The 15,249-nt window shown below is 42.1% G+C and overlaps 1 long non-coding RNA gene across 2 annotated transcripts in view; it reads right to left on the reverse strand.

The window, feature by feature from the left end:
* Positions 1 to 15,249, reverse strand: part of LOC122459358 — a 75,839-nt gene extending 60,590 nt beyond the window's left edge. Inside the window, exon 1 of one of the 2 annotated variants that reach the window (XR_006279985.1) lies at positions 15,116 to 15,249. This is a non-coding gene — a long non-coding RNA (uncharacterized LOC122459358). The remainder of the gene's footprint in view (positions 1 to 15,115) is intronic. The other variant, XR_006279986.1, reaches the window with a different exon arrangement.

Consider the following 15,249-nt stretch of genomic DNA (forward strand, 5'->3'; position numbering starts at 1 on the left):
CCAGGCCATTAAAAGTCCCATCAGCGGTGCTGCTCAGTTAAGGCAGGCTAGTTCCTACCTGTTCTAACAGCATGCTGTTCCCTGGAAGCAGCCAGCAGCAGGTCTGGCTCCTAGGCCGGGGGCCACAGGGCTCCATGCACTGATCCCACCCCGAGCATCAGCTCCACACTCCCATTAGTCAGGAATCAGCCAATGGGAGCTGGGGCCGGGGTGGGGGGGTCAGTGCCTGCAGGCGACAGCCGTGCGGAGCCACTTGCGCGCCTCTGCCTAGGAGCCTGACCTGCTGCTGGTTGCTTCTGGGGCGCAGCGTAGCCCATGGAGCCAGGACAGCTGGAAAGCCTGCCTTAGCACCCCCGCTGCACTGCTGACCGGGAGCTGCCCGCAGTAAACCTGCGCCCCAATCCCCAGCCCAGAGCCCTGACCCCCTCCCACACCCCAAACCCCTCATCCCCAGCTCCTTGGGCTGCGGACTTTAACAATTTTCTTCAACTTCGCCAGAAAAAATAAAAGTTTGAAAACCACTGGTCTAGGGGGACAAAGGACTTCTGGGGTTGAAGGCTGGAAGACTGAGTGGATTATGGAGCCTTTTACTGCTAGGCCACAATTCAAATCCAGCTCTGCAGTAGTGACGGATATTTTGTTTACCTGCTGATTCAGCAGTTTATGTAAAATGAGGTGGTGGTCCAAATCCTGGTCGCAGGGACAACTGACCATAGTACAGAAAGCACTGCCACAAAGGCCACCTGTTGGTGGTCTTGCTGGAAGTCTCAAAAGGAGAGGGAAGGACTGAATGGGTTTGATACCAGAGCTATCCTCTCACATTTAAAAGGTGGTGTTTCTGGGTGAGGGGGGAATTTGAGGTAAAAAGTTTCCAAGTAAATTGATATTGCAGTGTGGGGAAACATATTGCTGCTTGTGCTTTTTCTGTTCCATAGCTAAATGAAAGTCTCCAGCAAACATTAAAATCACTTTTTTTTGTTTTTTGTTTTTGTTTTTTTTTTAAAAAAGAACAACAACAAAATGTTACATCTGTAACATTACAAAATAGAGACGGGCCTTATCCAAGCCCCCAAACACTTTGTTAGGTGTGTGGTTTCTGATTCAAATGTCATGGTTGACCCAATGTCTAGAATACGCTGAACAAAAACTCTGGATGTGTTTGTATCCTGAAACCATTCCTCCCCTCAAAAAATCTGGATCCCTATACAAGTTGTGTGGCCCAGACCAATCTCTTTTGCCAAAGATTATGGGGTTAATCCCAACTCCTCTCCTGAACCAATGTGCTCTTTCTATTCAATGAATATTGGAGCCTTTGGATACGTCCCCAACCATTTTAGATCCAATGTCTAAAGTTTCTTGACATTCTTTGATTTGTGGTCTGATCCAAACTCACTGAAGTTAATGGGAAGACATCCACTGGCTTCAGGACTCTTTGGGTCAGTCCCTTGATTCCAGCACTGTGTTTACACTGGACAGCATTAAAAAAAAAAATCAGTCAATGAAGTCCATGGGAGCTTGACTAAATAAGGTTTGTGTAAAAAAAAAAAAAAGTGAACAAGGATATCAGCTTTTGACCCATACAGTGAGAAAGCGTGGTTGATATTATAGTGAATTCCATCAGGGAAACTTAAATGCATTAGTCCTTTACTAATTAAGACCTTTACTTCTGCCTTCTTTATGACCATAAATTAGCTTAGCATATAAAAATGAAAATAGAAATCAAGATCCTATTCTACCACCATTGGTAATTGCTATAAGAGTAAAGGGAACTTTCACACACTATAGCTGGTGTGCTCAAACCACTGCCTATCATGCCAACCAGTATTGTTTCATTGTTCTCTCATCTATGTTGTATTAACCTGTTGTATTTGTATTTGATTAGATTAGATTAGATTTATTAGATTGCAAGCTCTCTGGGGCAGAGATGATCTTTTTGTTCTATGTTTGTAGAGCACCTAGCACAACGGAGCCCTGGTCCATGACTGGGTCTCCTCTGTGCGACCACAATACAAACAGTCATAATCAGCCAAGTATGACAACCAGAAACAAATAGAAGAAAAGGGTGAGTGTAATCCTGACTCTTGTCTCTTTGGGATTCTGGAAGATCTTCCCTCCCAAGTGTCCTCTTTAATTCCCTCTTAGAAGGCCCTGCGTTGGGCTGACCGCAACTTTCTACCTTCAGTGCTCTCTCAAGTTCACCAATAGCATGTGGCAATCAGAGGGGTCACTCAAGAGAGACATGAGACAATTCCTCCCTAGGTACTTCGCAGCACTACCTGTTGTCTGAGAGCTAGTTGTCTTCTGCTGCACTGCCAGTCCCCGGCAAACTTTTCATATTAACAGCGAATACAGCACCCGTTCTAAGATGCTACTTTTTCAGTCCCAAATATATTAATAAAGATAAAGATTTTATGGATGAAACAGATTCCGTGACTTTTCAAGACCACCGTGACTTCTTCTGCTTCAGCTCCTGGCTATCACCATGGGGGCCCTGCAACTCGCAGCCACTGCCCCAGGAGGTGGAGGGGGGTGGTGTTTGGAAGCCCCCTCCACCACCCGTTATTTTGAGTAAAAGTCATAGACAGGTCGCAGGCAACAAACAACAATTCATGGAAGCTCTGACCTGTCTGTGACTTAAAAGTCACCAGGACAAAATAGTAACCTTAAATTATTAAATCCCATGTCTCTAATATTGTAAAAGAAACTTCTGATCATGACTACATATTGATTTATAAAAAAAATATTTTTAGATCCCTTTGACATTTCTTTTGGAGTGTTTTTAAATAAAAATAAAAATTAAATTGCTAAAAAGTTTGAGTTTTGCTTCTAGTTTTCATGAGCAAAAAGTCTTTAGATGTCTAGAATTTGCAGCAGAATCAAGTGCTCACTTTGTGACTTTTTAAACCTGAGGTTCTCTCTGAGGATTGCAATTAAAGTTGAATGCATATGATAAGCATTCAGACAGACTGTGTGCACAGAAGATGTGTAACAACTTGAGTATTTCCAAAATTTTCCTTGATTTAAAACAAACAAAAAAAAAAAAACAGCAACTCCAGAATCATGTATGTAGCGCCCCATCTCCACCAGGTTACCTTCTTGAATGCAATCTGCTTACTGGTTTTGATGGACAGGTCTGGGTTCTTCTGGATCCTGCCACACACTCAGCACGGTATACCTTCTTTATTTTTCCTTATGAATTTATTTGGCAGAGCCTCCACCCCCCCTTGCTCCTTCCTGGCAGGGTCACCAGGGCACCTTGGGAGGAAAATTCTAACCACAGGGTAACCTCCACTTACTTGCCAGATAGTTGGAGACTACCAAGAAACAACACAAACACATTGAATATATTCAACACAGTAAACAGGAGACAAATAACATAACAGGATAAAACACTATTCTTAGGGTCACCGGTGGCCCCGCTGACAATACCTGTGACTTTCCCCAGTCAGGTAACCTGATGTAGCAAATGTAAGATCAGTTTCCCGTTGGTATGTGTACTTTGTTGGGGCCCTTGATGACCTATGACCACGATATCGTCTCTGTAGTCGTTTAGCAGTGTGGCTCACTGGGTTCAGTACAGCCCAAAGGATTACAAGTGGGAGAAGGTGGTAAATCCCTCCACAGGTTTAATATACAGCAGGTTACAAAATCCCCAAACCCTTACTCCCTGGCTTGAGGACACAGTTCAGGGAGTAGGGGGTCCCCAAAACAATTTCCTTAACTAAAAGATGGTGCACTCACAAACTCCATGAATGATCCTCAGGTTCAGAGATGACTCTGGACTCCTCGGTCAGTGCAGAGGGGCTGATCTCTGCTGTCATTTCCTAGCCCAGCGTCCAACCACACTCACAGCAGGCAACAGCCCTGGACTAGCAGCCAGAGCAGAGCCGACCATGTGGTGACTAGTTTCACCTAGGGAGCTGAAGGGCTAACCCAGACTGGCTGGGGAAAGTTTCCCAGCAAAACACTACAAACGGGGAGTCATCAGTGGAGAGGGAAAAGCCCAGCTGAGGGATCTTGCTTTCAGGTCCCTAAAGGCCAGTTCTCAGGGGGAACCCTGCATGCAGGCCTGGGACTCACCAGTTCCCCATGCAGCCAGCCCTGCCCTTGCGCTGACTGGCTGCAGACCGATTCAAAAATGGCTTCTCCCCTTTCCTGAGCTCCCTATTGGTTGCCAGGCAGACTCTGAGTCTGCCTTGGCTCCCCCTCCCTACCAGACAGTGTGCCTCTCCCTGAGCTGCTAGCAGACAGAGCCCCAAGAATCTAGGTAGTTTCCTTGGGGATTGTGCAGCTATTGTCCAAGAACACTGAGCCTCACCCTGTAAAGTACTGATACCCCACTTGGAAGTTCAGGGCACTCGGCACTTTGAAGGAGCAGGCCCACCAGTAGGGAGCAGCCATTTAAAAACCATTCAGCTGTAACCTCCTACCATCAGTATCATCAGTGAAACTACCATTGACTTCAAATAGCAGCAGGATCGAGTGATTTGTCTGAGATCAGTACTGCTCTAATGCCTCTCATAAAGTGCTAGTTTAAAAACAAATACCTAACACTACCTGTATTAAGAGGTATGCATTAAGGACTCAAAGCCAGCATCACCCTTCCTCCTCACAGTCAGCCACATTAAGGCTAGCTGCTTCCATAGCATGCCCACGTCAGACTAAAAGCACTTTGCAGCAGCATGAGGAAAGCTTGCAGGTTAGATATAACCTGTTGCCTTTGTTTCCTGATGTCAGATTCATCCCTGGCTGTTTGTTCTTACAAATTTTTAAGCTAGTGTATTTGGTAGACATGCTTTGTTCTTCTGGGGTTATATTATTTTATTTTTTGCTATAAATAGATGAGATGCACAAACAGTTCTAAAGCGGTTTGTCTCAACACTAACCAAGGAACTTTCTGGTAAGGTTCAAAGAAGTCAGGGTACACAGAACAGCTACTCTAACTCCAGGGGAGATTTGCAGCAGAAATCCTTGCAGAATGCTTCATTCATTAATAAATCTATCAGCATTTAATTGGTACCACTGGAAATTCAAAAATACAAACAGCTCTTTCGGGAAAGACTGTTTTAGGCAGATTTTCTGAGGACTGTTCACAGAACTTATAGAACGCTGCTTTGTCAACAGAGCTATCATACTCCCTCCCCCGATGGCATAGAAGCAACTCCATTTACTTCAAAAAAGAAAAGGAGTACTTGTGGCACCTTAGAGACTAACAAATTTATATACACACAACTCTGCGTGTGTGTGTATATATATAACTCTCACTGTATTTTCCACCGAATGCATCCGATGAAGTGAGCTGTAGCTCACGAAAGCTTATGCTCTAATAAATTTGTTAGTCTCTAAGGTGCCACAAGTACTCCTTTTCTTTTTGCGAATACAGACTAACACGGCTGCTACTCTGAAACTGTAAGTAGAGTGATCGCTTAAGATGAGCCATCACCAGCAGTGGGGGGGAGGGGGGAAAGGAGGAAAACCTTTCATGGTGACAAGCAAGGTAGGCCATTTCCAGCAATTAACAAGAACATCTGAGGAACAGTGGGGGGCGGGGTGGGGGGGAGAAATAACATGGGGAAATAGTTTTACTTTGTGTAATGACTCATCCATTCCCAGTCTCTATTCAAGCCTAAATTTCTATTCAACTAAAACCTCTCCAACGCATCATCAAGGATCTACAACCTATCCTGAAGGACGACCCATCACCTCTCACAGATCTTGGGAGACAGGCCAGTCCTTGCTTACAGACAGCCCCACAACCTGAAGCAAATACTCACCAGCAACCACACACCCAGGAACCTATCTTTGCAACAAAGCCTGTTGCCAACTCTGTCCACATATCTATTCAGGGGACACCATCATAGGGCCTAATCACATCAGCCACACTATCAGAGGCTCGTTCACCTGCGCATCTACCAATGTGATATATGCCATCATGTGCCAGCAATGCCCCTCTGCCATGTACATTGGTCAAACTGGACAGTCTCTACATAAAAGAATGAATGGACACAAATCAGACGTCAAGAATTGTAACATTCAAAAACCAGTCGAAGAACACTTCAATCTCTCCGGTCACTCAATTACAGACCTGAGGGTGGCTATCCTTCAACAAAAAAAACTTCAAAAACAGACTCCAGCGTGAGACTGCTGAATTGGAATTAATTTGCAAACTGGATACAATTAACTTAGGCTTGAATAGAGACTGGGAATGGATGAGTCATTACACAAAGTAAAACTATTTCCCCATGTAATTTCTCCCCGCCACCCCACGCCACGCTGTTCCTCAGATGTTCTTGTTAACTGCTGGAAATGGCCTACCTTGCTTGTCACCATGAAAGATTTTCCTCCTCCCCCCCCCCCACTGCTGGTGATGGCTCATCTTAAATGATCACTCTCCCTACAGTGTGTATGATAAACCCATTGTTTCATGTTCTCTGTGTGTGTATATATAAATCTCCCCACTGTATTTTCCACCAAATGCATCCAATGAAGTGAGCTGTAGCTCACGAAAGTTTATGCTCAAATAAATGTGTTAGTCTCTAAGGTGCCACAAGTACTCCTTTTCTTTTTCCTAACAGAATCATAACTCTTCATGTACATAGCTATATAGGATAAGATGTTCCAGCAGCACTCAGTGACGGCCTACCTCTGCTCCCATGCAACAGGAGTTTTCCCACAGACATCAATGGAAGCAGAGTTAGGTCAATGCGAAGTGCTTTTGAAAACTTTAGCTGCAGCATACAGTCTATAGGATACATGCAACTAGAATCAGATATCTCAGAGAAAAAGAGATGTGCAGGTAGATTTTCAAGCGAGCTCGGCAAGCAGCTCAAAAGCCCATCATGACACTTACAACCAGGTTTTTCAAAAGCTATCACTACCCAATCTACTGAGCTCTTTTGAAAATCAGGCCCTTGGAGGCTTCCTTCCAAATTCCTGCTGTGCCATAGTGTCCATGCCAGAATGTCCCCTCGGCCCCCCCGACTGCTTTTGTAATTGAAACCTTCTCCTGAAACACGTTCCTCTCACGTCCCGTTGGACTGCGTTTTGCCTTGATCCGCAAATTATTCAGGACATCCCCTTTCTCCTGCATTGCCTTGAGGTGTGCAACAGCTGACTAGTTTGGACAACAGCATTAAACATCTCTGACCACTGATAGTTACGATTAGCTTGAGAGATTCCGTCCATTGAGAATATCAGCAAGTGTGGTCAGTATAATAATGCTTATATCAGAAGAAGAAGAAGATGAAGAAACCAGGAGACATTATGCAGCGTGACACCCTTTGAGCAACCATGATCAACTTCTAGAAGTTATGATATAGTTTGATGATGATGCACTGGTAATGCATATAAAATGCATATTTATAAAGTGCATATCAGGAAGCCTGCACTGGTAATGTTCCTCTTCCAGCGACATCTAGCATCAGGACACACTTTACATGGTTTCGATAGAGAACAAAGAATATTTTCCCAGCAATAGTTATCACCTATTAAAATCTCTTTGATATTACATCTGTTCAGCACTGTTGAGATGGTGTAATGCAGTAAGTCTCTGAAAAGAATTGTAACTCCTTAACCACCACAGTAAGTAGTTTAAAGGAATCCTTTCAATTAACCCATAGGATGCTGGCAATTTCTAGCCAGTCAGGCAAATAAATCAGGTCTGCTAGTGTGTGCATGTCCTCTAAATGAGCACAAGGAGACTAAACCATTGCCCACCCCTGTAATCTAAACTCCCAGGTTTCAATACACAAACCAAATGCATACTGAAAGCTGTGCGGTTCTCACACAGGCTCAGATTCTGGCACTGTGCCAAGATATCAGACTGCTGGACCCCTTATAAAGCCGTAAAATACTGATAAGGGGAAATGATTTTTCAAATATTTTGGTTTTAAAATATACTCAGTCCGTGGTCTAGCATAAAGTTATGAGCATGCTCTGTCCTCACTTCCAGTCCTACCTCTTTTAGTGCACTTTTGCCCATACATAATGGGTATGATCATGCTCTTTGGTTTTTTTTTTGGGGGGGGGGAAGATACTATTGAAGGAAAACAAAAAACAAACAAACAAAAATGGTGTCCCAAAGATTGCTCAGGTGCATCGCTAGGTTCTTAAACACAGAAGTAATTATTTGTGCCTTCGTTCTCATCATCTTTTTTCAGGTACTAGGGGACTAGTAAGTCACAGTAAAAATAATACTTGGTTTTGTCACAAAAATATTTTCAGTTGCAAATATATAGCTAGTTCCACAATAGCTGCCTCTTTCTTTGCAGTGGATGGGTGTACCCATACTACTTAAAAGTAAGCAGAACACTTCTTTAACGTTAGGAAATCCTGACAACACCCTTATAGGGAAGCATCATCTTCATAGTACAGTGGGGGAAGCTGAGGCAAAAGCAATTAAGGATCCAAACCCCAGTGGAAGTCTTTCCATTGACTTCAACAAGCTTTGGATAAGGCCTCTGGAGACGTTCAGAAGGCCAAAAACAAAGTTCGTGTCAGAGACAGGAGTAGAACTCTTAATTCGCAGTTTCCAATCCTATCTGGAGCATCTCATCCCCCCATATAAGAATGTATAACCCAGTACCCATTTCAGTAGAAAAGCCAAGTACTAAAGAGGCCAACAGTGGAGGTTGAATTATAAGCCCTGGAGCTAGGCTTTCTGGTCTAAGGATGCTGTGAGGAAGACTGCACTGGTAATATTCCTCTTCCTGCAGACAGTCCATACAACTGGCAGCCTAAGACTTTTTACAAGCACTAAATTCCAATACAAATTTTGTTACAGCAAATTAATTATGTTAATGTCTATTTATCTAATACTAAGGTGGCAAATAAAATAGCTATTGCACAAATAAAATAAGATGTTCGTCTGCCAGGATTGTTGGGCTTTAAAAAAAAACAAAAAAAACCCCACTACCTTCCTACAACATGCGTCCTGGGGGATTTCTCTAACAACATTTGGGAATCTTTTTTTGAAGGTTTTATTTTAGTTCTCTTTGTGATGCCTGTTTCACATGCCATTCCTTTTCAGGGCCCAGCTAGTAATGTGGTGATAGTCCACATAAATTACGTCCAACGGGTGACATGGATGCAATGTTACAGGACACACATTAAACTCCAAGGGCAATGAAGGGGTTAATTTAAAGAAAAAAAATCAGATAGTAAACAAAAGTCTGTGTTAATTGTCTCTGTCATTTTTTCACATGCCTGCTCCTTTCTTTCCTGCACGGTTTGCAGAATCTGGCATGACAACAGTTCATTTCTAATGTAACAGCTGCTGGGTCTGTCACACATGGATAACAGTCCTCTCTAATTCCCCCTTCATCCTCCTTGCACCCTGGATGACGTTTTTCATAGACTATTTTTTGGATTGAGAAGGATCTGCAAGCTTTCATTCATCTGCGTCTGGGGGTTTATGTAAATCCTTTATTGGGTCTGTACTCAGACTCAGCCTGGCTCAGAAGAGGGCCATTTCTTGTAATGATGTATTTCTCTGTTTCTTAATATATACAGGTGCTGAGCCCACAAAACTGTGATCCAGATTGGAATTCCCTAAAGTTCCTGGGTTCAGAGAACCAGGGTTTTGGTGTCACCCATTCTAGCAAGAAAAGCCAGGTACCAAAGTGGGCTCTAGCAAGAAATTAGAACTTTCCACACAATCCAAGAAAAATAAATAAATTCTGACCTCAACTCTTATTTGCAATACACCTGATTTGTTACTGACCCATAAGCCTTGGACAGTGGTATCTTGTCTGATGTAGATTCTTATCTGCTAGAAGCACTGCCACTGTTACCACCAACATCCCCCAAAAGCTCAAAGGGCATAACTCAAAGACTATTCTAGGACTATGAACATCTATTGTGGTGAGCCATGCTGCTGCGTTTTGAGTGTCCCTAATACCAGTTTTCTAATTTTACAACTATTTTTGTAAAAACAATTTTACAACTTGCTCAGAGAGCCTGATTTACTGTTGTCCTGCACACTCTTTTACAACAGTGAGTACGAAGTAGGTGCAAAACACTGCCATTCTGATTAGGTCACAAGCAAAGGGAGCAAATTTCAGTTTACTTTTTTAATATGGTGTAAAGTTACTTTACCTGGGCTACTAACACTACCTTAGGTTATTAAAACATAGGGCTTGTCTACAAAGGGATTTATTCCAGGATAGCGAATCCTAATTAACCCCGTTTGTGGATATTCATTCTGGAATAGAAGTGCCTCATTCCAAACTAGTTTAATCCACATTTAGAGTTGATCAGTAATACTTAATATGCTTTAAATTTGTACTCTATTTTATTCTGGATTAAATTCTGTGTGTTGACAAGCCCATAAAAATCTCAACATGTTATAAAATGTGAAAATAGTTGAGTTCAGCAAGGAGCATGGGAACTGAACTGGTAGTTCCTCTTTTGTTTATAGTCAATATTGTCCTAGTATAGTGGCTCTCAACCTTTCCAGATGACTGAACCCCTTTCAGGAGTTTGATTTGTCTTGCATACCCCCAAGTTTCACCTCACTTAAAAACTACTTGCTTACAAAATCAGATATAAAATGCAAAAAAGTGTCACAGCATACAATTATTGAAGTATTGCTTAATTTGTCATTACCATATAATTTACCAATAAATCAATTGAAATATAAATACTATACACTGAAAAGTACAATATGTAGAGCAGCATAAACAAATCATTGTCTGTATGATATTTTAGTATGTACCGACTTTGCTAGTGCTTTTTCTGTAGCCTGTTGTAACACTAAGCAAATATCTAGATGAGTTGATGTATCCCCTACAACACCTCTATGAACCCCAGGGGTACGCGTACCTCTGGTTGAGAACCACTGCAGGCTTAGTCCAACAGTGCTGAGTCTGGGTTACAACACTGAAGAGAAAGTTTAAATCCCAGATAAACTTGTCACTGAAATGGTATACAGAAAATGAAGGGTTTTCTATACATCTCAGGTTTTATAATGCACTTTTAAAGAGAAAAAGCTACATTTTGCTCCTAAACTCAGTTGTCAGAGTCAATTTACAGACCAAGTGATGTTAATGAAGGCTGGCCAGACTAGATAGGAGATGCAAGAGCTCAATTTCCCAGCAAAGAAATTACTTCTTTTCTACTATTGTTCATTTCAGCACCGAGTTTTTGGTTTTTAATGGGGCCTGTAAATTATGCTAAGTAATTATGATGTTCTCTCTCCTGTCCATCTGGGACACCACATGTTGATGAATTTTCATCTTGATCCAGCCTCATTGTTACTCTAACATTCAACAATTGCTGCCACTGTTGTCATCCTCTGCAGCCAGAGCTGCGGCTGCTGAATGGATCTAATTATTCCGTCAACTCTTTAAGAGAGAGAGAAATGCTCAGAGTCCTTATTGTACGAGGGGATGGGGATGCTAGTGGTAAACTATTCATACTGTATAAAAATGTTAATTTCTAACAGATAGATTATTTTAATCAGTTGTTTAAGAATTTAAGTGTAATTAGGAAACATCTTCATCACCAGAATCTGCTCTGATCCTCCTGGTCATTATAGCAGAATTTCATTTCTTACCATTGGCAGCCTGCCACCTTAAAAAGAGACTACACATCAATGTAAGAACCTTATATAATTTATAGCAAGCTGGAAATGAAAGACTATCTGGGCTCCAGTAAAGCAGCTTTCATTAGATGGTGCTAACTGAAAAGGAAAGTCAGAACAGCTTCTGCTTTTCCTCCTCTCTGCAGTGAAGGAGGGACAGTGCTCACTGAAGAAAAGCAGACAGGAGCACCCAGAAGAAAAAAAACCCAAAAAACAACCAATCATTTCCATAGTTTGCAGTCACCTTTAAGGACACTTGAAACAAGCAGCTACCATTATGGGGCACCCATAGGGTACTGTTGTCTAGCTTGGGACACTTGAAATTAAGACCATCTCTGCCTTAATTTGGAATTCACAGAAAATCTCTCATGCTATTTTATTCTGTTTCCTTTTCAGATATATCCTTTTTAATCCCTTTCTCTTCAGCACCAGGGATTTATGTATTAGTTATTGTAAGTGCTCTTCTCTTTCTAATGACTACAGTTATGCCTGGACAGGCAGTTGTTCATATACTTTAGAAGGCAACATATGAGACTATTATGCAGGATTGGGTGTTCAAGTAAAGACATGCTAAACTCATACACTGCTTTGATAATATGTAGCATCTCTAAAATGTCTATTATCTGTCAGCCTTTCAGAGTGCTTTAAAAGTATTAAATTAGCTTCATAGTATACCTATCAGGCCCCTAGAACAGCCCAGAATCAGAACACAAAGGTGGCTTAAAAGCCACTAGAGCACCCCCTTCCATTAGGTTGCACATTCTGTGCTGCAGTCAGAAAGGCACATTACAGAATCTCACCCTTTATCACCCCCTCACCACACCCACACAACTCATGAACAGGGTAGGGAAGTGGTGCATCTGACTGTGAATGAGAAGGGTTTGTCTACACAGTCACGAATGGGGGAAGACTTATTCACAAAGACAATCACTATTAAAGTGTGGTTTCAGAGTAGCAGCCATGTTAGTCTGTATTCGCAAAAAGAAAAGGAGTACTTGTGGCACCTTAGAGACTAACAAATTTATTAGAGCATAAGCTTTCGTGAGCTACAGCTCACTTCATCGGATGCATTTGGTGGTTTTTTCCACCAAATGCATCCGATGAAGTGAGCTGTAGCTCACGAAAGCTTATGCTCTAATAAATTTGTTAGTCTCTAAGGTGCCACAAGTACTCCTTTTCTTTTTATTAAAGTGTGGTTCACATTAGAAAAAGTTTGAGAACTCCCTAATCCACAGGAACAGAACTGAGATGTGATTATCCTTTACTTTGCATGCAAATTGGGGTGTTGCTCATAAAACTGTCCAGCCCTTTTTAAAAGGTGCACTCACGGCAGAGTATTCCACAGCAGTATAAATTTCATACTGTGCATCCTTCTGGTTAGTCTTGGGTGCAGCTGGTTTTACCTGAGGAACAAATGGGGCACCTAAATCCTACCATAAAAGAACAAACTCACAAATGAACATAGGTATGTGTAGAAAGAAGGTAGATGATGCAATATCTGTTATTGGACCAACTTCTGTTTGTGTGAGAGACAAGCCTTCGAGCCACACAGACCCCTTCATCAGTTCTGGGAAAGGACACTCAGCGTCACAGCAAAAATGTCCGGTGAAACAGATTGTTAACTACTTCTGCTAAACAATCTCTACCACCTGGCATTTTGCTGTGATGCTTTGAGCACCTTCCCCTGACCCGAAGAGCTCTGTGTGGCTCAAAAGCTTGTCTCCCTCACAAGTTGGTCCAACAACAGATATTCCCTCACCCACCTTCTCTCTCCAATGTCCTGGGACTGACACAGCTACAAACTACACTGCATACAGCATGGGTATGTTTAGACAAGCTGGGTCAGCAGTTAGCTAACTGACTTACTCACCATCAGTGTGATAATAAATTAGCGTAAGATTTTGAGACTCAGAGAGGTTTATGACCTCAATCATGGAGGGTGCTCAGTGGGCCCCCAACTTCCACTGAAGTCAATGAGAGTTAGGAACATACCACTCCTCAGAGGATGGAACCTCTGTGTGATTGGTTCCATACTAGACTGGTAAAACCTGGGGAGAGGCACATGGAAAGAAACATGGCTATTCTCTTCATTTTAGGTCACAATATTTGTGTAATCAGTAACTTTACCACAGTGCAGACAACAGGATGCTCCTGAAAGCCTGCCGTGGAGCCAGCTCTCTCAGAAAGCTTTTCCTGTATAAAGAAAGTGATCCAATAAAATTTAATACTAAAGCTCGTCTCTACTTAGGCAATTAAAAGTCACTTCCTGAGCCCATCCTGTGAGGAGAAAACCAGTTTCTGGTTTGTCTCAAATTCTCATTTTGATGTTATTATTTTAACTGAAATCATTAGCGATGAGGTCAGAGATGTTGTTGTCTCTCTCTGTTGGTGGGGGGGATGGAGAAAAGAAGAGGTGACAAATTATTGTTTGAGGGTTTGGGTTTTTTTAAAAACTGCTATTTTGCAACACAACTGTGCAAGCTAAAGGAAGTATGCTAGCTAGAGTGCTTTTCTCTTTCTAGGAAGGGTGAAAAAAACAGAACTGCAGGCTGCTGTCCTTAAAAAGGTAAAGTGTACTGCCCTGTAGTGCTCCCCATACGCCACTCTGACTATTCACCATCCATTAGAAGGGGAGGGAAGCAAAGAAATCGTGGTTAATTTCTTCTGTAAAGGGGACTGCTCCCTGCTCAGGAGAACATACTCTACTTAGAGGATTGCAGGCTAGGCACATGCTGCTTTATTTAACTAACAGAGTGGGGGGAAAACACCCGCTGACTAACCAGAAAGGAAGGGAATACTACCACAATACTCTGAGTAACCCACTTAACCCTTTGAGGCCCATTTTACTTCAGACATCAGCATGTCTCAGAGTTTAGACAGAAGTGAAATAAAGCCACGCCACATGGCAGAGGAGCTCCCAAAAGCCAGTTATTAAGGTTTTAACACCAAACTGAAGATACTAGAGTTACCCCTTCTCCACATATTCCTAAATCATCTTTGCTAGAGGGACTCAGAACTATTTCTGAAGAGCAAGTTATTTGCATTTGGAATCAGATTGCCAAGGGGAGGATACTCCCAGACTCCTTTAAAAAGGTTTTTATCCCCACTTCTAGTTATGCAAGTTGTTATTCTACCAGTATACTCAGTGTAGCTTTCTAAAGTAAAGTTATACATAGCCCCAACAGAGTGCAGCTTAATATGTTCGAATGCCATGGAATTCTGCCTCCTTCTTTGAGCAGCTAACAAGAAAGTTTCCCCGAGTGGCTTGGGTTCAACAAAACCAAATTAAAATTGTAAAAAACATCTATTTTTTTTAGTTCATTACAAAATTCTTGTTTAACCAAAAGAGCACAGACACCAGCAAATTTAATCCCCTTAATACCCTGTAAATTCCAATTTTGTAATCATCATAAACAGAAGCTCATGACTCAAGACACTGGGCTGCCTTCTGTAACTTGCAACTGTTCTTTTCAAAAACTGAATTCTATTAATTTTTGTGTAATAACAAAGGGCAGAAGAACATTCCCCACATACCGGCTATTGAAACTCAAGGAGCCCAGTTTCACCAGCATAAACACAGAATACCTTCACTGACTGGCTTTCTCTCATGAGATTAACCTGCATTCTTTAGGGCTCTGAGGCTAATTAGCCTCAGCTTTGCACAATTC

This window comes from Dermochelys coriacea, chromosome 3 (assembly GCF_009764565.3).
Source record: "Dermochelys coriacea isolate rDerCor1 chromosome 3, rDerCor1.pri.v4, whole genome shotgun sequence".
Lineage (NCBI taxonomy): Eukaryota > Metazoa > Chordata > Testudines > Dermochelyidae > Dermochelys > Dermochelys coriacea.